Source organism: Equus quagga, chromosome 11 (genome assembly GCF_021613505.1).
Source record: "Equus quagga isolate Etosha38 chromosome 11, UCLA_HA_Equagga_1.0, whole genome shotgun sequence".
NCBI lineage: Eukaryota > Metazoa > Chordata > Mammalia > Perissodactyla > Equidae > Equus > Equus quagga.
The window spans coordinates 27,176,158-27,202,941 of NC_060277.1; the positions used below are offsets into that span (position 1 = coordinate 27,176,158).

The following is a 26,784-nucleotide window of genomic DNA, read 5'->3' on the forward strand; positions in this document are numbered from 1 at the left end:
AAATATGATAACTTCATAGGTTCAACTTAGTATCATTTGTTAGGTGTTCATATGAGGTTTTCCATGCACATAGTATCATTTCCTCAGTTCAATTATGTATACAATTTTTGGGAGTTAAGAATCATACCATCTTCTATCACCATAACCTGTACTCAATAGGTATAAAATAAATACTTTTTTTTCTTGTCAGGGATATATAAAACAAGTTTTTTCTTGTGGCACTGACAGAATCCAGGCTTCCAGCACTGAGAGAGAGTTGAGTCACTAAACCACAAAGCATTCTGTCCCAAAAAGTATTTTGTTTAACAGGATTTTAAATTAGGGAGTGTTATCTCACCAAGCAGAATGAGGACTTGTGAGTTAATAAGCTCTATGTACACAGGAGATCTTTATTTCTGCACTCAAGATGGAGGTAGCAGGTACTTTCACAATGTTTGTAAAATCAGGCACAAGCAAACAGAAAGAAAGAACAGCTATATTCACTTTCTTCACTTAAAAATATCTTCATGCTACTTTTTTAATTAAAAAAAGTTTAAATATTGCCAATACTTCAAGGAGATAAACTCATGTTTTTATAAACCAGATAATAGTGGGACATATCAAAATGCTTCTAAAATATGAGCAATTCATGAAATCAAACAGTAGATATATAAATTTCATGAAATTTTTTCACTTGGCATATTGTTTAAAATGGATGACAAAGACTTTTGGCATTTTCCCAGCTTCAGCAATTGCTTTTTACTAAAAAGAATCAAAATAATGTTATTAGCAAAATTAATTTTGAATCTGTCATCCTTTCTTCCCTTTAAAATAATAGAATAACTATTTCCTAAATAGAACTATTTAAATAAGGGTTCCCCCTTTTTAGCAAATAGTTGAAATGAAGTATTTTTCTCTTGTTACCAAATTTAACAGTTATAACTCATGTCATTAGACTTCAAAGATGAGAAAATCACATAATTACTATTAATTTATCATATATTTTTTGAAAACAGAAAAGATTTGACATCAAAACATAACATGAATCATCCAATGGATTACTCATTTTATCCTTTCACTTCCCCATCAAATAGTTTATGTGTGTTACTAATAGAAAAGGAAGATACTGATCAACCTAACCAAACATTTGGATTCTCCACTTAAAAAGCAAGCAAGTTAGTGAGAAAGCAAAACACATAAAGGTTTACTATTTATCTGGTTATAGGACCAGCCATAGGCAAAAGGGTAAGAATCTGACATTGGCCTCTTCCCCTACCAGCTCTCTCTGCATTTTCTCCCTTTGCCTTCTCACTACACAGCCCAGGATTTTCTTGTGGCTCCATGTGAACTGTTAAACAGAAAGGTGAGCTAATAAAACAAAATAACACGAAAGAACTATTCACTTACTACGTGTCCTGGGATAAATCATGGCCCCCAAAAATTCATGTTCACCTAGAACTTCAGAATATGACTTAATTTGAAATAGGGTCTTTGCACATGTAATCGGTTAAATTAAGACGAACTCATGCTGGATTTGGATGGGCTTGAATCCAACGACTGGTGTCCTTATAGTAGGAGAGAGAGAGCCGGTCCTGATGCCCTAGTGGTTAAAGTCTGGCACTTTCACCATTTCGGCAGCTCAGGTTCGTTTCCCGGTTGCGGAACCACACCACCCATCTGTCAGTAGCCATGCTGCGGTGGCAGCTCACATAGCAGAACTAGAAGGACTTACAACTAGAATATACAGCCACATAGTGGGGCTTTAGGGAGAAAAAAAAAAAAGGAAGATTGACAACATGTTAGCTCAGGGCAAGTCTTTCCCTGCAAAGAAAAACAAAAGAAGAGGGAAATTTGGACACAGAGACACAGAAACACACACACACACACATACACACACATACACATACACACATATACACAAAGGGAAGAAGGTCATGTGATGCTGGAGGTAGAAACTGGAGTGACGCAGTGCTAGCCAAGGAACACAAGGACTGCCGGCAATGACCCGAATCCAGGAAGAGGCGAGGAAGGATCTTCCCTAGAGTTTTCCGGGGGAGGATGGCCCTGCCAACACCTTGATTTCAGACTTCTGGCCTCCAGAACTGTGAGGGAATACATTTCTGTTCTGGTAAGCCACTAAGTTTGTGGTAATTTGTTATGGCCGCCGCAGGAAACTAACACTCTGCCACTCTTCTGAGGTGAACGTGCATTAAAGAAAGGACTTCTGAGAGAGGACAACGTTTAACACAAAGAGATGAAATAACAGGCATTTCTGGTATCAATAATAATTCAGAAAAGAACTTTTTAGGGAAGTGGGCCCTCTGAGGACCTTTCAATGAAGCATGGCAGGTAGCAGCCTCCTCCACAGAAGGGTGGGCCTGGGCTGGTCTGAGTGGAGCGCTTTCCTAAGCCTTAGGGAGGGAAGACAGAGAAATGAAAAGAACACAGGCACTTTGTCATCCGGGGAACTTCAAAGACACCAAAATTCCTAAGATGCTGCCCCAGGTAATAAGAAACCTGAAATAAAATCAAGAATAACAGGTGAATTAAGAGAGAATCTCTGAGTTAAATAGAAGTGTCTATCTCTGTACCATCTATTCTTTTAAATCCTAGCAGTTACACCATCTTGCAAAGTTAATTCCAGGTGACTGAAAGCACTAAGTGTAAAACATCAAAAACAAAGATTAGAAGGCATAATATGGCATGTTAGAAGATAACACAGGACGAGAAACAACTTCCAAAGATTAAAAGCAAAGGAAGAAATAAAAAAAGAAAAATACTGAAAATTTTACCGTGTAAAAATTTTTAAAATTATTCATTTTTTTAAAAAAAATGAAACGCAATAATAAGCCAAGAAAATATTTTCAACAAAAACATCCAACAGGGGCCAGCCTGTTGGCCTAGTGGTTAAATTCATGCACTCCGCTTCGGTGCCCCAGGGTTTGCAGGTTCAGACCTACACACTGCTCATCAGGCCATGCTGTTGTGGTGTCCCACACATAAAACAGAGGAAGACTGCCACAGATGTTAGCTCAGGGACAATCTTCCTCAAGCAAAAAGAGGAAGACTGGCAACAGTTGTTGGCTCACAGCCAGTCTTCCTCACACACACACACAAATCCAACAATTGGTTAAGAGCCATACCAGGTAAAGAAACCATACAAATATATAAGAAAAATATTCACAAACCCAGTAGACTGGGCAAGGGAAACATAATTTTCAAAGGAAGGAAAAAAGAGTCAATGAAGTTATTTTCCGAAATTCACTAATAATCAAAATATGCAAATTAAAGTAACAATAGATACAATTTTAAAATTAATAATACTTAATGCTTTTACATATTACTAGAAGGTATATTAATTGCTACAGCCTTTTAGTAAGCAATTTACTGGTACTTATCAAGAAACTTAAAAATGTTAATATACTTATACCCTGTGATTCTACTTCTAGGAAAGGTTTATAAGGAAGTGATCAAAGAAGCATTAAAAGACTTTTTTACCAAGTTGTTAATGGCAGTGTTATTTATGATAAAATTTACAAACAACTCAACCAATTCAGGCAATGAGTAAGTAAGTTATGGAACATCCGCGTTATAGATTGCCATTTATCCTTTAAGTCACAGGGTAAAGTTTATGATGTAATGGTAAGTTGAAAAGTAGACTAAAAAACTGTGTATCAACTATGTTAAGTATCCAACAACATATAGAGAGGAAATACACTAAAATCCTAACAGTGGTCATCTCTGGCTAGTTAGATTATGAGTAATTTATGTTCTCTTCTGTATTTTCCACAATTGTCATACAGTCTTTCATAAGGAGAAAAATACTTAATAAAAAAAGTTTTAAAACTCCTGATTATTTCTGTGAAGTATTAGGATGTTTTGCAGGGAATGTGTAAAGCCCAGAAGTTTAATGAGGGGGCTCAGAGGCCAAATCAAGGGTCAAGCGGGGACAGTGCACTGGGGAACCCCGTTACCAGGATTCTACCAGAAAACTCGATTTTTTTTTCACCAGTTCAGATCCTAGGGTACAGTTACCAGAATAACTCCTGTGTTTGGACGAGAGTATCACAGCCTTGACCCTCAGTTGTTTTTTGTTGTTGTTTTTTTTGTTTTTTGAGGAAGATTAGCCCTGAGCTAACTGCTGCCAATCCTCCTTTTTTTGCTGAGGAAGACTGGCCCTGAGCTAACATCCCTGCCCATCTTCCTCTACTTTATTTGTGGGACGCCTGACACAGCATGGCTTGCCAAGTGGTACCATGTCCGCACCCGGGATCCGAACCAGTGAACATGGGCCGCCGAAGCAGAAGTGTGAACTCAACTGCTGTGCCACTGGGCTGGTCCCAAGATGGACACATTTTCTGGAGGCCATGGTAACTGGTCTCCAAAGATGGCCCCAACAATGCCCTGCTCCCGGTACTGCATGCTGTTCCTCATATCAAAGGATGGAGTTATTTCCCCCTTTTGAGCTGCCTTGTGAGAGGTGCTCCTCGGGGTGGCCTGGTGGTGCAGCGGTTAAGTGCGCACGTTCCGGTTCGGTGGGCCCGGTTTCGTTGGTTTGGATCCCAGGTATAGACATGGCACCACTTGGCAAGCCATGCTGTGGCAGGCATCCCACATATAAAGTGGAGGAAGATGGGCACAGATGTTAGCTCAGGGCCAGTCTTCCTCAGCAAAAAGAGGAGGATTGGCAACAGATGTTAGCTCAGGGCTAATCTTCCTCAAAAAACAAACAAACAAAAAAAGAGGTACTGCTACCTGGTGGAGAGGTCACATACAGCGGGATGTTCGGGGGAACCTTGGAACCCGACCAACAGCAAGAACTGAGGCCCTGGACATACGGCCCCAGTAGAACCATTCCCACCAGCTCCCAGCTGTTTCACTGAGTTGTCGGGCACGTGACTGAAGGAGCCATCTTAGAACTTCCAGTCTCAGCAGACACCAGTCGAGCAGAGACAAGCTGATGTCACGTGCCCTGTTCAAATTCCAATCATTAGAAGCAGTTAAATGATTATTTTAGGTCACTAAATTTTGAGATAGATGTTATGCAGCAATAGATGATCGAAACAGGATAAAGTCACATAGCCTTCCGCTTAAATCAATTTTTTTTAAAAATGTCATGGTTGGTCATTTCTCACAGAAATCATCCACAGAAAATCCAGTTGTTCTAAGAATTTATTGGGGGGGAACCTGGAATCTGAATAGACATAGTTTAGAAAGGATAGAAAGATTCAGGGAGGGTTTTTAAAAAAAATTATGTATATACATATATTTTGTAATTTTTATCTTATTTTAAATGAATAGAGTAGTAAGGAGGACAAATAGAGAATCAACTCAGTAGTACTAAGCACTAAAGATGATTGCAGTTTCATAGTAATAACTGCCTTTTAATGGGGGATTGCACTAAGTGCTTTATATCTACGATCCCATTTAATTCTTACAATAAACCTGTGAGGATGTACAGATATATGTACAATATACAGATGAGGAAACTGAGGCTCAAAGAGATTCAGCAATTTGCCTAACGTCACACCAGCTAGGAAGTTGTGGAGCTGGTATTCGAACCCGGCCAGCCTGACTCAAAAGCCGTTTAACTACTTATTGTTCTAAGCAGCCTCCACCTTTCATAGTCAAATAGTTTCATTATTTGGACATCTTAAGTTCAGAGAGAAATGTGTCCCACAGTAATAATAGCTAAAAATAAAGCTATATTTTGATCTTAAATAAGTGGCTCAAAGTATGTTGCATGCAATTTGGCATCCTTTTGCATTACAACTATGGTATTCGGTCAGATTCATGCTATATAATTCTGGGAGGATAGAGGAAAATTTCTCATATACGGTGTGACAGCTGTCCTTTTGTGAGTTTATCTGACATTTCCCGAAAGATTGTTCGTTTTATAAAAGGGAAAATTGAAGCACCACCATCTGAAAACAATGATTTATCCCACCTAGCCCTCCTGTGAACTCTAGTATTTGATTTGCTCTCCACTTTAGCTGGCCCTGCCCATCCTACCTATTTTTCCCTTCTTTCAAAAACACACACTCTTTTGGGGCCAGCCCCGTGGCTGACTGGTTAAGTTCACGTGCTCTGCTGCGGCGGCCCGGCCCAGGGTTCGGATCCTGGGCGGGGACATGGCACCGCTTGTCAGGCCACGTTGAGGTGGCGTCCCATATGCCACAACTAGAAGGACCTGCAACTAAGATATACAACTATGTACTGGGGGGGTTGGGAAAGATAAAGCAGGAAAAAAAAAAACACACTCTTGGGGCCAGCCCGGTGGCAGCAGTTAACTATGCATGTTCTGCTTTGATGGCCCGGGGTTCGCCAGTTTAGATGCTGGGTGCAGACCTACGCACTGCTTGTCAAGGCATGCTGTGGCAGGTGTCCCACATATAAAGTAGAGGAAGATAGCACGAATGTAAGCTCAAGGCCCATCTTCCTCAGGAAAGAAAAAAAAAGAAGGATTGGCAGTGGATGTTAGCTCAGGGCTAATCTTCCTCAAAAAAACAAAAAAACACACTCTCCCCCACACAAATACATGCCATCCTTTCATTATCCAGAGAGGGCCCATACCGAACAACCCTGATTAGCAAAGCTGTAGATGGTGATATATTCCACACAGAGCCAGAAATTGGAAAGAAATGAATGAAACATAAATTTCGTCAAAAGGCAAATTTTCCAGGATATCAACTCTGCCAGTCCTAAAAAATAGTTTTCTACCAAAGAGTCTAAAACACTGTAAAAATTCCCAAAAAGAGTTGTTCCAAAACTAAGAGAATGGCTAGTTTTGGTTGCTTCCAGAACCACAATGAGCAACTTGCTTTCACAAAAGATCTAGGGAAAGGATACCGATAAAAAGTTGGAGGAGAAGCCACCACACCTTGGAACACCTGATCTCTTATTTCCATAAAGAACCTTTACAGCCTCTCGCTTTTGCCAAATTGCAATAGGATTTAGGGTGATGCTTTGATGTGTGGAAAGGACAATGGACTGAAGGAGTGATATGCTTGCTTTATGCCAAACACTTGTGTGTTCTTACGTCCTCAGAGTAAAAGGAGAATCCGATTTGATATCTGAGGAACCCACTTAAAACACCGTCTCTGCCACAAGGAACTGTATCACCTTGGGCAAGACATTTAATCTAATTGTTAGATACTTCACCTGTAAAATAAGGATGACGGTACAACATGACACAGAGTTGTTTTAAGATTTAAATGAGATGGTACTTGTGAAAGCACTTTGTAAACTACAAAGCTCATTAGAAATTTTAATTATCAGGTGTCCTACCTTATAGAAACATTTTACTATATATTACATGAGTGTACTACTTTCAACTTTCCAAAGAAAATATACTATAATATTATTGTACATCATATTGGTTGTTTAAATCAGAAACACCAAAAACCAGAATAGCGGAGATATTTAATTTTCAGTCCTGATCAATCTATGGTATACTGTGTGCATTCAATAGATATATTCATTAATTACCTCAACAAAAAAAATTTCAAGTGACTTACAACAGTGAATAAAATACCCTCAGAGAGCTTACGTTTTGAATGAGAGAGACACAGAATAAGGACAAAAACAAGCTGATAGCAATTACCATACCAGGAATTGACTGGTTCCACAAAGAAAAAGGAAAGGGAAAAAGAGGATAAAGTGATGACATCAGAGCAGCTAAATATGTTAAACAAATACTAATAGATCTGAAGGGAGAAAGAGACAACAATATAATAATAGTAGGGGACTTCAATTTCCCATTTTCAACAATGGATAGATCATCCAGACAGAAAATCAATAAGGAAACATTGGACTCGAACTATACTTTAGACCAAATGGACTTAACAGGCATAATACAGACCACTCCTCCTGACAGTAGCAGAATACATATTCTTCTCAAGTGCACACAGATCATTTTCCAGGATAGAACACACGTTAGGTCACAAAACAAGCCTTAGCAAATGGAAGAAGATGGAAATCATACCAAGTACCTTTTCCAACTACAATGGTAGGAAACTAGAAATCAATAACAGGAAGGAAACTGGGGAGTTCACAAATGTGTTGATATTAAACAACATACCCCTAAACAACCAATGGGTCAAAGAAGAAATCAAAAGGGAAATCAAATAATATTTTGAAACAAACAAAAATGAAAACACAACATACTGAAACTTAGGAGATTCAGCAAAAGCAGTTCTAAGAGGGAAGCTTATAGCAATATATGCTTACATTATGAAAAAAGAAAGATCACAAATAAACAACCTAACTTTACATGTCAAGGAACTACAAAAAGAACAAATTAAACCCAAAGTTAGTAGAAGGAAGGAAATAACAAAGATCAGAGCAGAAATAAGTGAAATAGAGACCAGAATAACAGCAGAAAATTAAGAGTTGTTTTTACGAAAATATAAACAAAATTGATAAATCTTTAGCTAGACTTAGCAAAAAGGGGAGGGGCTGGCCCCATGGCCAAGTGGTTAAGTTCATGCACTCCACTTTGGCAGCCCAGGATGTCACTGGTTCAGCTCCTGGGCGAAGACATGGCACCTCTCATCAAGCCATGCTGAAGCAGCGTCCCACACAGCACAACCAAAAGGACCTACAACTAGAATATAAAACTATCTATTCAGGGAAGAAGAAGGAAAAAATGATAATAAAGAAAATTGGCAACAGATGTTAGCTCAGGTGCCAATCTTTAAAAAAAAAAAGGAAAAAGGAGAGATGTCTTAAACAAATAAAATAAATAAAAGAGGAGACATTATAACTGATACTACAGAAATACAAAGGATCATAAGAGATTACTAGCAACAATTATATGACAACAAATTGGATAATCTAGAAAAAAATGTATAAATTCCTAGAAACATATAACCTACCAAGACTGAATCATGAACAAATAGAAATTTTGAACAGACCAGTGATGATTAAGGAGATTAAAACAATAATGAAAAATCTTTCAACAAAGAAAAGCCCAGGACCAGAAGGCTTCACTGGTGAATTCTACCAAACATTTAAAGAAGAATTAACACCAATCCTTCCCAAACTCTTCCAAAATATAGAACCCTCAAACTTATTTTATGAGGCCAGCAAAACCCTAATAACAAAGCCAGACAAGGACACTACAAGAAAATAAAACCACAGGCCAAGATCCCTGATGAATATTGATGTTAAAACTCTCAACAAAATACTAACAAACTGAATTCAACACATCAAAAGGATCATACACTACAATCAAGTGGGATTTATCCCTGGGTTGCAAGAATTGTTCAACATACACAAATTAATATAAATATGATATACCACATTAATAAAATGAAAGATAAAAATTATATAATCATCTCATAGACACAGAAAAAGCATTTGACAAAAGTCAACACCTTTTCATGATAAAAACTCTCAACAAATTGGGTACAGAAGGAACATACTTCAACATGGTGAAAGCCATATTTGACAAACCCACAGCTAATATCACACACAATGGTGAAAGGTTGAAAGCTTTCTCACTAATATCAAAAACAAGACAAAGGTGTCCACTCTCACCACTTTTATTCAACATAGTACTGAATGTCCTAGCTAGTGCAATTAGGCAAGAAAAAGAAATAAAAGTCATCCAAATTGGAAAGTAAGAAGTAAAATTATCTGTTTGCAGATGATATAATCTTATATATAGAAAAGACTCCACCAAAAAACTATTAGAACTAATAAATGAACTCAGTAAAGTTGCAGAATACAAAATCAACACACAAATACACAATCAGTTCTGTTTCTATACATTAACAATGAAGTATCTGAAAAATAAGTGTTTCCTTGAGTTCTGTGAGCTGCTCTAGTAAATTAATCAAACCCAAGGAGAGGGTCATTGGAATGTCCAGTCTATAGCCAGTTGGTCAAAACATGGTAGCAAACTGGAAGCTGAAGTGGGGTATTCTTGTAAGACTGAGCTGTTAATCTGTGGGATCTGATGCTATCTCCAGGTAGATAGTATCAAAATTGAGTTGAATTGTAGGACACTCAGTTGGTGTCGGAGAATTTCTTGGTGGTGCGGGAGCTCCCCCCGACATCCATATTGGAATTGGGTGCAGAATTGTGTATTGCAATCCTATTTCTGGGTATATGTTCAAAGGAAATGAAATCACTATCTCAAAGAGCTATCTGTACCCTATGCTCATTGTAACGTTATTCACAATAGCCAAGACATGGAAACAACCTAAGCACCCATCCACAGATGAATGGAAAAAGAAAATGTAATATATATTATTATATATAATGGAATATTATTCAGCCATAAAAAAGAAGGAAATCCTGCCTTTTGCAACAACATGGACAGACCTTGAGGGAATTACGCTAAGTGAAATAAGTCAGGAGAGAAAGACATGTGGAATCTAAAAAAAGTCAAATTCATGGAAATAGAGAATAGAATGGTGGTTGCCAGGGGCCGAGGGGTAGGGGAAATGAGATGTTGGTCAAAGGGTACAAACTTCCAGCTATAAGATGAATAAGTTCTGGGGATCTAATGTATAGCATGTTGACTATAATTAACAATACTGTATTATATATTTGAAAGTTGTTAGAAGAGTAGATATTGTATGTTATCACACAAAAAAAAGGTAATTATGTGAGGGGATGGAGGTGTTGACTAACCTTAAACTTACACGTATTATATGTCAATCATATCTCAATAAAGCTGGGTGGGGTGGGGAGAGGATAAAGTGATAGAAGGTACTGTTTTAAGGGTACTCAAGGCAGGTCTCTTAGAAGGAAAACGTTTGAACAGAGAAATAATGTGAAGGGGTGAGCTAAGTGCACATCTGGGGCAAAGCATTACTGCATAGAGGGAACAGCAAATACAAAGGCTTGAGCTTGATGTGGTCCAAGAAAGTCAAAAAGGCCACTGTGTCTGGAAAGGCTGAGCAAGGCAGACAGTGGCAGTTAGAGACTAGGTCATAGGCCATGTTACTCTGGGTTTTATTCTGAGTGTAATGGGGAAGCACTGGAGCAGGGAAATAATACCACACAATAGGTTGTTCAAGAATCCCTATGGTTAATATGTAAGGAACAGACTGTATGCGAAATAAGAGTGAAAAGAGGAAGACCAGACAGAAAGCCACTGGAATAATCCAAGCTAGATATGGTGGAAGTATGGACTAGGATGAAAGCAGCGGTGTATGTGCTAAGAAGTAGTCAGATCCTAGACATATTTTAAACCTACGCCCAACAGAATTTACTGATAAAATGAAGGTGGGTATAAGAGAAAGAAAACTGTTCAAGATAACTACAAGATTTTTTTTTGCCAGAATTACTGGGTTACTAGATTTACTGAGATGGGGAACACTGGGGAAAGAGCAGGTTTGGGGGAGGTAGCTAATCAAGAGGTGGGTTTTGGACCTGTTATGTTGGAATATTAGACATTCACATAGAGATGTTGAGAGGGCTATTGGATATATGAGTCTGGGATGCGGGAGAGAGGTTGACGTTAGAAATATAAATATAAGAGTCATCAGCATACACTTGATTTAAAGCTGTGGGACCAGATAGCTCACCTACAAAGTAAATGCAGAGAGAGAAAAGGGCTCCAAAGGTTGAGTCCTGAGGCCGTCTAACATTTAGAAGAGGAAGAGTAACCTCCAACATTGGGAAGGGGAGGAATAACCAGCTAAAGAGACACAAAGAGGTTCTATTTAGATAGGAGAAAAGAAGAGTTTAGCATCACAGGAGTCCAGTGAAAGAAGGAAGCCTGGGGTATGCAAAACAGTGCTGATAATTTGAGTAAAATGAGGTCTACAAACTGGTTGTTGAATTTGGCAGCATGGTAGCCCCTAAACCTGATGTTTCCTTCCACGTGAAAGGAATTCATTTAGTGTGACTTTTGGCCCCTCTCTGCCCCTTTCCTCACTCTACTTCTGTGGAGATAGTGACTTCTCTGGGTGGTGGATTTGGGGAGAATTAACCGGGCATGCTTGGTTCATCCTCCCTCCTCTTGGGAGCTGACTGCTTGCAGGGAACAGGTATTCTCTGCTTCTCCAGGGACAGGATCTCTGCCCAAGTGAGAGGCCTGAGATCTCCTAATCTGTAAAGAACCTCGGCAAGAAAATAGAGTGCTATTAATTAGGCACTTCTTGGAGACCTCAAAAACTTCACAGTGTTTCAGAGGAGCCTGACTGGAGTGGGCTTCAAGGGAAAGAAAGTGGGAGAAAAGGAAGTGGAGACGAAGCTGGGTACCTGAGTGTTACCGTAAATACTTAATAAGAACATGATTACCTTTCAACCTTGTTCCCAACACAGACATAGATGAAAAGAAGTTAATCTTGTCAATTTGCTGTTTTCTTGTTTAACCTGAGGGGTGACTCAAGGGTCACAAGGATTTATGAGCTTGTTCTACAGAAGAAAAAGAATGCCTTCGAGGAAGTTACAATCACCAGATAAGCAGCCCCTAGCTGCTGTTGACACCCAGAAGTCAGATTGCCCAAGAGCTTATGTGGCATGAAAGAAACACAGATTACCCCTTTGTTTCTCCAAAACTCCTCCTGCCAAGCCCTTTAACTCTATAAAACCTCCTGCTTTCTTCTTTGTGAAGGCAGATTTGAGAGAACCTATCCTCCCGCCTTCTCACTTTGGCCAATTCGAATAAACCTTTCTCCATCTCCAAGCACCAGATGTCTCAGTGATTGCTTACTGCACATCAGGCACATGAACTTGAGATTAAGAGGTTCAGTATCAGAGACAGCAAGTATAAACAACTCTTTTATGGGTTTTTTCTGTTAAAGAGGATCAGGGAAACATTATTGGAAAGTATTGTAGTTTTAAGATAGATGGTATTATAGTATGTTTATATGCTGATAAGAATAACCCAATATAGGGAGGGGAGGAACAATGAGGAGGAGGGAGAGAGGCTTGCTATTCATGGAGCAAAAGTCCTCAGATAGGTGAGAGAGGATGGGATAAAGAGCCCAAGTGGAAGGCTTGGCTTTAGATAGAAGCATGGACACTCATAGTAGTAGGAGAAAAGTCGAGGATGTGGGTACAAATGAAGACAAATTGGTGGTGGAAGGGCTTGGGATTGCTATCTGACTAGTTCTACTTTCTCAGAATGAAAAGCAAAGTCATCACCTGAGTTGGGAGGTGAGGTTTGAAGATTTGAGGAGAGGTGAAGATATGGGTGAATAAAGGACTTAAGGCAATACAGTAGGCTTGCCAGGTCAGCACCTAGGGCCCATTTACCATATGTGCTCATGATTTTAAACTGAAACCAGTCAGGACAGTTGGGAATTTTTCTCCAGTCACATTCAGTTAGAAAATGTATTTAGTTAGAGAACTGTTAGTATTGGGGTTTTGCCAGGTGAATATAATGGGACAGCGGGCAAGGGAGCTGAGGTTGTGTGCAAAAGAGTGATGATAATGGACCAAAAATCTACCCTGGAGGGAGTTAGCCAGAATGATGGAAGGCGAAGTTTAGGGCATTGGATAAACTGAGGTTTTTGGAGATGGCGAAATTGCTGATAATGACAAGATCTGGGGTGTAATAGTGGGCATGCTGGAGGTGAGAAGGACAGCAAACTGAGAAGCAAGGGTATGAAGATGGGTCACCTACATGGATATTGAAATCACTAAGAGCCATGCCAGGAGTAGTGGTAGCAAGAGAGAAGGTGATCTACGTGTTACAATGTTCACTGAACGAGTGGGGAGTAGCAGAAGGACTGGCAACGATGGCATGTGCCTCCAAGTAGCTGAGGAGGCAGGCAGAACGATGTCTGGAAAGAGCAACAAGGAACAAGGAAAACACCTCTTAAATCATAACATATGAGAGAGGGCGGTGGAGGAGGGAGAGAAAGGAGGAGGAGAAGGAAGAGAGAAGAAAGTTAAAGCGAATTAAATCTCCCAGTATTTTAAAGATGGTACCCCCAAAGTTCAACCAGAAAAGTTCACTAGAGCCAAACTTAGATCACTTTAGTGCTTCAATACATCTCTGCATTGACACAGATAGGCACAAGTGTGATTTTTATATCTCTCTTTATAACACAAATAAAAATATTTCTGCTGCAGAGTTTCACATGAAAAAGTACTCTACAGATCAAATTTTTTTTCCTACAGAATTAATCCAAAAAAGATAAAGGAAGAAGTTGAATGACTGAACTGTGGCTGGGAGGTAACTTAGCAGAATGTATTCGTTATGAACAAGTCTTGTTCACAAAAACAATCAACTCCAGCATTTACTTTGATGAGTCAAGTTTATTTTAGTCTGCAGGCGATACCAGTAGGCACTGTTTCAACCCAGACTATGTTTCTCTAGGATCTACTTATTATTTTCCACAGATCAAGGAGTCATTAAAAGGTAAATGTGTTCTTTCCACACACCAAGAATTACATCAGGGCAGCAAATTACCAAATGGTGGTCTGGTAGCCTCCGAGAGTTTGTTGAACTTATCTATAGGAATAATTCACTTCTAGAGTGTGCTAGCCACCATTCACCTCTGAAGGCCCTAAACAAGTACCTGCTCCTCACCTACTTTAGCATGCACCATCACTACTCTGAAGTGAAGCTCCAGAAAAGGGTGATAATGTCAGTCATATTGATTTTAGACACCTAATCTTCCCTTGCTGATAGCATTATCATATCCTTATCTACCAGTTGATTCAGTCCCAGTACTTGAAAAGAACCGCTTGAGGGCAGGGACCATCCTTCATCATCCCTAGTCGTTTACATAGTAAACATATGGAATAGACAGTAAATGAAGACATGTATGGATTATCTTAATTTAGACCGGCAGAAGAAAGATTGAAATACATACTCTTTATTCCTGAAAAAAATTAAAACAAAAATCTATCTACTAGATTCTTGACAATGCTGCCACCTAAAGAGTTTTATTTGCTGAAGTTTCACAAATAATATTTAACATACCCTTAATGAGGAATTGGTGTTCCTAAGGGAATTCTTTTTTTGTTTGTTTTTTGGGGTTGTTTTTAGGAAGACCAACCCTAAGCTAACTACTGCCAGTCCTCCTCTTTTTGCTGAGGAAGCCTGGCCCTGAGCTAACATCCGTGCCCATTTTCCTCTACTTATATGTGGGACGCACAGCATGGCGTGCCAAGCAGTGCCAAGTCTGCACCCAGGATCTGAACCAGTGAACCCCGGGCCACCGAGAATTGGAATGTTAGCACTTAACTGCTGTGGCACCAGGCCAGCCCCTCCTAAGGGAATTCTAAGCTTTCATATTACTAAAAAAAAGAAGAGTGGGATGGAGGAGAAATGGGATAGGTCAGAATAGCAGGAAAAAAGGAGCATGATTATTTGGAAGAAGGAGAATTATTTTTAAAAGGCTACTACAATTTTGAATTCATAAAAATACGGTTCGAAACACTAAAAAGACTAATGTTCAGGAAAATAGAATAATGTCAGGACAGCTAATTAAGGGCCAAACCATGGAAGTATTTATACAAAATCTACATAACTTCTTAAAAATATTAAATATGACATATCAATTTTCTCAAGTCATGCAAACAGTGATAACACCACACTTGGAAATAGGAAAAATGGGTATTACACTGAACTAAGAAAAGTCCTATAGTTTTTCTAAATTGAGATTTGACTTATGTTTCATAGTTTAGAAGTAGAAACAACCTACTCACACAATCAGGGATGATATTCAAAACATTAACAACCAGTTAGATGTCAACTAATTAAAATAGAATCCAATCAATCCAAATGGAAGTTGACAAGTATATTTTACTGATGAGCATCTGCCATATATCGGTTCCATACACAGTGGAATAATTTGCAGCCATTAGCATGGAAAATCTTCATAATATATTTCAAGTGAAAAATGAAGGGCATTTTAATATATACATATATGCAAACATATATACACATGTATACATAGAAGATAACTGTATTTTTTTTCAAAAATATAAAACATAATATGCGTAGGGGAAAACAGCTAGAAGAAAACCTACTAAAATATTGAAAATGATTCAAAGATTATGGGATATTTTTTCTTTTCATCTGTCTACATTTACACAATTTTTTTTAAGTACATGTTATTTTTAACAGAAAAAAATATGTAATTAAAAAGAACGGAAATAAAAATGTCTGTCACCAGGGCTTCCTATCAAAAACAGGAGAATCTGACTATTACACTCCAAAGCCCTCCTTGTCTTCTTTCATTACTAAACTTGTAAAATGCATCATCAGTACTCACTGCCTGCATTTCCTCAGCATCTATTCACACCTTAACTCCTTAGCAGCCAGCTTCTGGCCCTATCACTCTACAGAAACCCAGCTCTCGAGTGTTTCCAATGATCACTTAATCATTAAATTCAATGTCTTTGCTCAGTCTTCATTCTTCTTGAATTCACTGTACTTTTGACTTCATTCTCAAAATTCTTTCCTCCTATGGCCCCCAAGATGCTATGGGTCCTGGATCTTCAGTCTTTTCTGCTCCTAAGCTCTGATTTTCAGGCTCTCGCCCTACTTCCACTTCCCACCTCCAAAATGGGTTTCCCAAGGCTCTCTGGCCTCCTCTTCTTCATCCTCCATTCACTGATGTGTGTAGCCCAGCCTCTGTCCTGTCTCACCCTGCAGGATCCCCTCTGAGAAGTGGGTATAGAGAGAGAGTGAACATGGAAACAGTGTGTGCACTTGAGTCAGATGTCATTCAGCCATTCTTTCATTCAACAAACATGTATTGAGATCCTCTGGTGCCAGGAAATATATTAAACACAGGAGATTAAACACCATGGTTCCTGCCCTCAAGAGTTTAACAATTGCTGAAGGAGACAAACATGCAAAGACTGGGTGCAAAAAAGGTTGTGGGCCCCACAGGAAGCATGTATGTATAGGCTGCAGTGGCGTACAAGAGGGAGTCACCAATTCTCATGAGAAGAGGTCAGAAAAAACTGCAAGCTGACATCAAGGCCCAGAAAGCTGAAAGAAAGCTGAATCCAGGGCAGACAAGATGAGAGCAGGAACCTGAAACCAAGGGAGTTTTGAGACCCTAGTCCACAGACTAAAAGGACAAGACATTGAGTCACACCTCAGTTAGGGTCCAGATGACATCTTATGCATAGCCCTCTGCTTTGGAGGGCCTCTTACAAAGGCTAGAGGCCCTACTCTCTCAGGCTTAGCTCCAACAGTCCAAAAGGAAATCAGGCCCCAAACCCTTGAGAACACATCCACAGGTAAAGTATAGGCATCTACCATCCCAAACTCATCACATATAAAAAAAAAAGTTTCCACCACCCCATCTCTCCCACTACTCAAAATGATTTTATATCAAGTTCCATTAAGGATACGGGAAGGGTAACTTTATCACCCCAACTTGAAACCCTGAAATCATTTTCTACTCCTGTAAACTCCCATTACCCATATCTAGTCAACTACTAACCTGTAAGGATTTTCCCTCCATTATTATGCTGATAATATGACTCATTTTTTATTTCCACTGTAGCCTCCCTAATCCAGGATCTTCTACCCTGAGGCCTGAATAGTGACAATCATCTCTCCTGCTCACCTCTCATGGCCTCCTGCTTCTCTCCTGGGTGTGTTGACTCCCTCAGTTTTCCCAAGTGGGATGACTTCCTGTTTCCATTCGAGCACAGACCCACCCCCTCAGGAAGCCTCCCCAGGCCAGGACGCCTCCTCAGAGACGTGTCCTTCTGCACATGTCTGCGGTTCTCACTCTCCTCGCTGTCTGCTGGCACGTCCTACTCTTACCCTAACCTCTCTGGTATTTGGCATTATCAGCAAACAAAGCTTTACCCGTTACGTGACTGTACTAGAAAAGGGAAGCTTATCAAAAATGTAACTTTATCAAAAATGTAACCATTTTTGACAGCAATTTTTGCCAAATGAATTATGTGCTTCTTTGCCCTCAGAGCATGCTGAGTCTAATTTACCTTTTCCTTCAATACTTGGAATCATATTGAAATGTACAAAATTACTACACCATACTGTCTGAGGCAGCTGGGAGGACTTCTGTATGGTCTCATCTGCTGTGCATTGATGTTAAAGGTTTCTGATCTGCTGGACTAAGGCTGAATTGCAGAATAAGCCAGAGAGCAAAGCTTGTCAGATCAGCACCTTTATAGACACAATTCTAAATCCATATGGTCTGGCCTTATGGATGGCTTCAGCCTTCTGTACAGAAAGGAATAGAGACTTCAAAACAGCTATATTTGCTCCTCAGAAATTTTTTTTCCCTGCCTTGGGATTTTTTATTATAAATCAGAGCTGAGCTCACTAGAGGTTGTCTTTTGAATTAGTGGAGTAACATTTCTGTGCTTAGCTTTTCCAGTATGACCATTTTGTCACTTTAAACCTTGGAAGGGCTTCCTCCGTCTGACTTATTTCACTTAGCATAATGCCCTCAAGGTCCACCCAGGTTGTCACAGGAAGAGGGGAGTGACAAGGGCGAAAGGGCACATGCATCTGGTGTAGGATGGCGATTAGACTCTGGATGGTGAACACGATGTAGTTTTCACAGAAATCGAAATACAATGATGCACATCTGAAATCTATATAATGTTATAAACCAATGTTACCGCGATAAAAAAAAAGAAAGAAAGACAAAAAAACTGAATGACTTTGCTACAATAAAAAAATAAACTTAAGGGGCCGGCGCCATGGCTGAATGGTTAAGTTCACCCCCTCTGCTTCGGTGGCCTGGGGTTTCGCCAGTTCGGATCCTGGGCGTGGACCTAGCACCACTCATCAGGCTGTGCTGAGGTGGCGTCCCACATGGCACAACCAGAGGCACTCACAACTAGAATATACAACTACATACTAGGGCACTTTGGGGAGAAGAAGAAGGGAAAAAGAAGACTGGCAACAGATGTTAGCTCAGGTGCCAATCTTCAAAAAAAAAACCAACTTGGAAAGGCTAATGTTAATTCTTATATTTCTTTATCTTTCTCATTGTACTATGCTTACTATATACATGTAATAAATGTCTACTGAATCCATAAGTATGAATCCAAGTCATCACCAATCTGTAGTTTTCATGATGGCAGTTAACGGGTTGGAAAAAGTTGTAAGTCGATGGTGAAGCTGTTCAGGCTGAAACAAAAGTGGACTTTGGAAAAGGAATTTAGAATTAAATTGGAGTTGTTAATGGTAAAGAACTGATAAGATATCCGTTTCATGCTACACTAAGGATGGAAGATAAGGCAGCAGAGAAAGGCTGAGAGCCTTTGATTTTCTTTACAGAAATTAGACTTTGGGAGACATACACGCCCCCGTGTCTAGGGAGCTGGTCTGAGGGGCGAACAGAGCAATAATACCTTCCACATTCTGCTCTTTTTGGTTTCCCTTTGACACACAGGGCTAGGACTAGGGTGAGGCAAGAGAGGCATCTACGGTACAAACCGTAAGGAAGCCCTCACCCTTGGGCCACTCGCATGACCTCGAGAGCGAGCATCTCCTTATATTTGACACCCTGGGTGCCTCGCTTGACTCACCCTCATCTCAGCTCTGCTTCTTCACTCTTTGACATCTCAGCTGCCAGTTGGTAGCCCTCCTTTAAAAATATTTTTCAAATGAAAGAAATCAAGTTTTAAAAATGTAAAATTCCACTATTACTTTTTTCTCTGTCTATGTAAAATAACCTCAATGTAAAAACAATTAGAGAAACACAGCATATGTGGAATCTGAAAAAGACAAAAACAAAAAAATTCATAGAAAAAGAGATCAGATTTGTGGTTACCAGAGACAGAGGGGGATGGGGGAATTGGATGAAGGGAGTCAAAAGGTACAAACTCCCAGTTACAAGATAAATACGTACTAGGGATGTAAAGTACACGATGAGTGTAGTTAACACTGCTCTTTAGCGTATTTGAAAGCTGCTAGGAGAGTAGATCCTAGAAATCCTCATCACAAGGAAAACACGTTTTCTTTTTCTTTTTTGTATCTATATAAGATGATAAATGTTAACTAAACTTATTGTCGTAATCATTTTGCCATAAGTGGAAGTCAAGTCATTACACCGTAAACCTTCAACTAACACAGTGCTATATGTCAATTTTATCTCAATACAATTGAAAGAAAAACAAAAGCAAAAATAAGTTGGAAAATAGGTCCCCATAATGCTACACCAAGAGATAGCCATTATAAAGATTTTTCAGTGCACACGCACTTACACATACATGTGTGCACGTATTTTCCAACAAAAATCAGATTAGACTACACACACTGTTCTGTTCTTTTTTTTTTTTTGAGGAAGATTAGCCTTGAGCTAACATCTGTCACCAATCCTCCTCTTTTTGCTGAGGAAGACTGGCCCTGAGCTAACATCCGTGCCCATCTTCCTGTATTTTATATGTGGGATGCCTGCCACAACGTGGCTTGACAAGCGGTGCATAAGTCCACACCCAGGATCTGAACCAGCGAACCCCGGGCTGATGAAGTGGGACATGCGAACTTAATCGCTGTGCCACCAGGCCAGCCCTGTTCTTATTTTCTTTACTTAATAGTGTATCATGAGTATCTTCTAGGTCCATAGACACATAATATGTTTAATGAATACCATAATTTGTTTCATAAATCCTTGATTGAAGGACTTTTAGGATGGTTCCAGTTTTCTGCTTTTCTAAATCATTCTAAGATAAAAACATTCATCTACTCAAGTATTTATAACTTTCCTCTTTTTCTCAAAATTTCAGCTGAAGCCCCTATTCGAGAAGAATGGGCAACACGTTCTGAAGAAAGGTCTCAGAACCTGCGCAAGACTTACTAAAAGACAGCAGAACCAGTCCAGCAACTATCAACCCCCATCTCTTACCTTATATGAAACAAGGCTAGAAATCTGAGCAGAGACTGAAGAGCGCCATCAAAGTAAAGCTTTCTGCTTGGGTGTCCTTCCCCTCCCCATGGTGGGGAGACAGAGTGCTGCTCTTCTGACTGCAGCAAAGCAAGGGAGGGAAGCCCCAAGAAAACCAAAAGTAGACATGAGGAATGCCTGCAAGAAGGAAAGACAACGCTTCCTCTCTGAAGAATGTTTACTGGCTCTAGCATTTGAGCCCTGGAGCTGCCATGGGTCCACGGCAGAAGATTTCTTGGGAAAGTCTGGCCAGTATGCCCTGGAGTTTGGGGACATCCACGGACACAGAGGGCAGCGCTAGCTTCGTGCCAGGAGAAGTGGAGTCACTTCCAACAATGAGGCCAAGAAAGGAGGGAGCAGAGGGGGCAGTCTCCAGGAAGTTTGCAGCTTTCCTTAGAACAGATGGGCGCTGTAGAGTTGTCAAGGATGCATTTATCTTCACTGGGCCCCCTAAGAGGCCTGCCTGCTCTGGCAAGAGGAACTGGGCAGTAAGAGGGTGTGGGGTGGACTCCAGGGCAGAACTCAGGGAAGGGAGGCTGAGAGGAGGGTCACATCATTGCCCACACCAGGGAATGCTGCAGGGCTTGCTCAAACACCCGTCAGGGCCTCCAAGGAATCCACAAAAGCACCCCAGGAGAGAAACAGCCAGCATTTGAATGTCTGCTACATACAGAGGCCAGGAGAGGACAGTCAAATTTTACCAGATAAGTAGAAAGACTTTTGCCTCTCTTTCCAACTGCACCTCCCCCTGCCCAACCTTGAAGGCAGAGCTGGAGAGAGACCCCTGGAGATTACTTTTATATAAACAGATTTTTTTTTTTTTTTTGGTGAGGAAGATTGGCCCTGAGCTAACATCTGTTGCCAATCTCCCTCTTTTTTTATTTTATTTATTTATTTATTTATTCTCCCCAAAGCCCCAGTACATAGTTGTATATCCTAGTTGTAAGTCCTCCCAGTTCTATGTGGGATGCCGCCACAGCATGGCTTGATGAGTGGTGTGGTGCATAGGTCCACACCCAGGATTCAACCCAGTAAACCCTGGGCCACCAAAGCAGAGTGCATGAACTTAACTACTATGCCACCAGGCTGACCCCTAAACAGATTTTTAAAAAGCATTTTTTATGCAGAATTATGTCATCCACTATTTTTTTAATGCAAAAAAGTAATGGCTATTTCCTGAAAACAATTAAATACATCTAAAATGTAGAAACAAACATCTTAGTGAGCTACTTGATGTCACTTAACCTGGGGAGGAAGTTGAAATCATTAGATGGTCTTTGACATTCTAAGAGTTTTGACTTTGCATATTAATGGCAACTACAGCTGAAAACCCAGACTCAGGTTTTCTGATTCAAGTAGAATCAGAAATTTTGTTCATGCTGATTATATCTCAATAGAAGCGGAAAGGAAAAAAGAGTTCTTGTCTCTCGCTTTGCCAGATTAAAGACAAACTTATGCGAAAAAAGATCAGGATTTCTTCAAAATTCTGCCAGTTGAAGGCATCTGCATTCTGTCCTTCATCTGAAATCAGTGAGGTCATCTTCGGCCAGGTCTGTGTGACTGATGTTGCTTCTATCAGAAACAAAGGGATTATAAATCCCCTTTCAATTTTTAAGTCACGTGGGTTGAAAAGTACACTTCACAAGAGTTTGGTAGTGTTTCCAGGGGATCTTTGCCTCCAGAGAAAAGGATGAAAGCCTGCCTCAGCCCTGCTTCCAGTCCTGGAAAGTCCACACAGTTGTGTGCCTCCAATTTCTTCTTCCAGAAGAGCAGCTTGGAACTCAGCTCATCTCACCATGTTTCCTTCTGCTCCAGTAGCAGCATCCTTAGCATTGCCTGCAGGATTTCGAATAATAAGGCTCACATGATTTATAAAGCCAAAAATATACACCACATTAAGCCAAGCCAAACATTTACTGCTCCCGGTCAACTTGCTCTGAGAGTGGACTTTCCTTCTCTCTCTGTCAAAACAGTGAAACTTTTGAAGAAAGTCAATTAAACACATCAAATTTGTCTTCCAGAACCAATGGCCTCTGTGTAGTCGAGAAATACTTGATGTCCTGCTTCCAGTTCTTGGCAAAATCTTCTCAAAAAGGAGATAATTCCAGGCTCAAGCTCTGGAGGAGTAGACAGCAGTAGACAAGACTTTCTTTGGCCAGGCCCATGGTAACAATCCATGCCAAGGCAGAAATCAGAGAGCCATCATGGTTTGCAGAGTTTCTTCCTAACCAAGGGAGCAAACCAGATACGTTGCTAAGCATTGAAGGAGTTCCATTGGTGCACAGAACGTCAAGATTCACTTCTATTTGAAGTGTTCGTTAGAAAAGTAACATTGCACTATTTCAAAGACAATGGAAGTCTCTAAAGTATCCAAAACGGGCTCACAAAACAGAAATTCTTCTTTTTTTTTTTAAATTGAGTTAATGATAGGTTACAATCTTGTGAAATTTCAGTTGTACATTAATGTTTGTCATTCGTGTTGTAGGTGCACCACTTCACCCTTTGTGCCCACCCCCCACCCCACCTTTCCCCTGGTATCCACTAAACTGTTCTTAGTCCATATTTACAAAACAGAAATTCTTATCAGGTGAGACGGCACACACAGGATGCAAGAAAACCAGGAGTTGGTTGTACTAAGAGGTGTCAACAATTCCATTCAGTTGGCTGCCAAAGGAAATGAGATAATTGCCAATTTCTCCCAAATCTGCTTTAAAAATTAGAAAAAAATATCATCAATTCTGGAGTTAATATACTATGACAGAGATCCTGGTACAATTTTCTTCCAATGCAGCAAGCCCCAAACCAGCCTGTAAATCTTATGATCATACTGCTTCACTACGGTCTTGAATATGAACTTTCACAACGTTTAAAGACAGGGCCTTTGTGATGGAATGAATCCAAATTTTGATAAAGTTAAATCCTTTAAAAATTCACTCTTTTTTCATAAAGACCTGCTCAGTCTGTAGTGGGCATCTGATTATTTTTGCTGGCCCAGAATTTCACCTGCTTTTTTTCCAGTCATAGCACATTGCTTACTCTTGGAGGAATCACCCTACCCCACTCTGACTATGTGGCTCTGCTGGGACTGACCCAGTGCCCAGCCATGGGGTGAGCATAACTGCTGTGGCCAGGATGATGGAGTATACTAACTGCACAAGCACCGCCAGGTAACCAAGCCAGGCCACTGAGACATAACAGGGGGGAACAGGGAGGGGAAAGAGGAGTTCTCTTTCTGCTGGGAGGTGATGTGAGCCTAGAGTGGAGGAGGGCCACTTCGTGGCAGGGGTGGGAGCATGGTTACCTGAGATCATTGCCCTCACAGAGGACAACAGAGCCAAGAGAGGATGACATGGCTTGAGCATCTAAACCCAGCCATTCCTACGGCCAGGACCACCTTGGACTTTTCAAGTATGTAAGCCAATAAAGTCCTTTTTATTTTTTTTTGAGAACTCAAGCTGGATTTCTGTACCTTCAACTGAAAAAGTCCTGAGTGACACAAAGGTCCAATTTACTCTCAGATGGACAGATACAAGGCACTCCTTCAGCTTTGCTGGCTTCAGGTGTCCACTGATAAGAACTTTGCCACACACAAGAAGCATGAAGTTTGGAGCCTCTTTAGATTCAGAGTTGAAGGTGAAAATAAGCAATAACAATCTTTATCTACTTTCCTAGCTTTAACATTTCCCAACATATGCCAGGCCAATGTAAACAGAGACAGACGTTCCTAGTTCTTGTCAGTAGCATGAGTTCCTTAGTCCTTGTCAGTAGCAAACTACTCAAGCCATCATAACCTGGCAAAAACGACCACCACACCCTCAGTAACAATCCACAATAGTCCACGCCACCCTATACATGTGTGGGACAAAATAATAATGTAATAAAATAATTTTTTTCTAACAAAGTCAAATTTTAAAATAATAGAAAGGACTTTCGTTGGAGGTGATAAAACGAGGAAATTTGACAAGCAACTCTCCTCCACTCCAAATACACAGAAAATCTGGAAAAATTATAATAAAATATTTAAATACATAATTAAACCAAAAGGAAAGATAGAGAATTTTAGGGTACCGAAAAAGAAGAAGAAACTGAAACCATCAGCATAGCAACGTGAAGCTGCCTGGCATGGGGGGAGGGGGAGCGCTGGGCCCAAAAACACACTCTTTAGAGCCGGGTCTGTAACACCGGCCCAGGATGGCCATGGAGGTCTCTGGCCTCATGGTGAGGACGGTGAACTGGGTTTTCCATACAGGTATGAGTGCCGAAAATGCTGTCCTATCTGCAAATAAAGACTAGAAGAACTTCGCCTGCAGACCTAGCAACAAGTGCAAAGAGAACCATGGGAGGAAAACAATTAGTCAAAAACAACTTAAACCCCAAGACCCTAAACCCACATAGACACAATATGTGGTGACGGAAGCTCTGAGCTCAGACACTAAACTAACATCGAAATTGTCAAGTCCAGATAAAATCAACAGGCAGATGCTAAGCTGCCTCCTGAGCACACTGCCACAGGCCAGGGACACATGGCACTCCCAGGAAAATCAACCCCTGCTACAGACAAGCTCATTTCAGAAACGTTTTCCCAGTCAAAAGTACGTTGATAATAGATGAACATTTTGTTATGCCCCAAAGTACCCTAGGAGAGACCAAAAAGCCAGTTTCCTCTAGAAACCCAGTAGCTTTTGGTAGAAAATATATTTCAAACTGACTTTATCATCTCAAATCAACATACAAAATGCTTTCTATTTGATATACATTACTTATTAACCACATTGTATCTTTCATCTTTTCACCCAGTTCTTAAATTAAGATCAATCTCCCAGAGGTTTTCTACAATTAGCATTTTTATGATGAATACACTTCCTGATCTCCTCTCCCACTCTTTCAGCCAAGATGTCAATGAAGATATTACATTTCTGAGATTTGGATGTTCAGATATAACTGTTCATTTCATGAAACAGATTAACTATTACGTTCCTAGATTTCTGAAGAAGCAGTCTGTACACCTCAATTTTAATTTTTAATACCAAACTGATTACAAGGTATTAGCAGCAGAACTCTTACGGTTCTAGCACAAAAATGTATACCCGCCAAAATGCTGTGTTGTCACTTTATAATCCTAAGTCTCTTTTCATGCATATGTTATGAAACAGGGCAGTATAATGGAAAGACTGGCAGACCAGTGATAAGGAGGCCTGGAATCCAGCCCTGCTTTGTCCTCTTAACAGGCATCAAACTTTGCAGCAAGTCATATAACCTCCCTATGCTTCAGTTTCCAGATTTATAAAACGGTGACAGCATCACCAAGTCTCCATGTCTCCCAGCTTGTTGTGAAAAGCCCTAACAGGAAAGGCTGAAGGGAATCATGGAAAGATGTGGGAGAAATCTGGGCACCCGGCCTCCTCTGATAGTGCCAACTCTCACGCGCCCTTAAGCAAGTTTACTCTGCTTTGATACTTGTCATCTGGATTCTATAACTCCTAAAATCCTGCCCACACTTGACATTCTGTTGAGTTCCCCTGGAACTAGCATCACTCCAGATTTATGTTCTGCATATTCCTTTTAAGCTAGCGTGTTTTGACCTTTCTTAGATCATCTAAAGCTGCTGGTTTCTATGATTCTATGTACATAGTCTCCATCATTACAGTATCCATTCCCCATAGGAGTGTTTTTCAAACTGTACTTATGACCCATGAGTCATACTGGTTTTGACCACGACTTTTCAAAAATACCAAATAGAACAAAAAATATTGGCGCACATCACACTTAGTAAGGCTAAGCATAGTTCATAAAAACCTATTTCAACTGTGTATGTATATATGTGTGTTTTACTAGGTTACAACGTAAAATGTGTTTCTCATTATCAGTGACAATCAATAAGTTGGAAAGCACTGCTCCACACTGTACAGCAAATCTAATCATGTCATCTCTTTGCTTAAAATCCTTTAGAGGTGTTTCATTGTGAGGACAAAGCCCATTATCTTTTTTTTTTTTTTTT

General features: G+C 40.2%; 1 protein-coding gene across 2 annotated transcripts in view; it reads right to left on the minus strand.

The window, feature by feature from the left end:
• CRYBG1 (crystallin beta-gamma domain containing 1) overlaps positions 1-26,784 on the minus strand; it is a 186,416-nt gene that overhangs the window by 127,591 nt on the left and 32,041 nt on the right. The window lies entirely within an intron of this gene.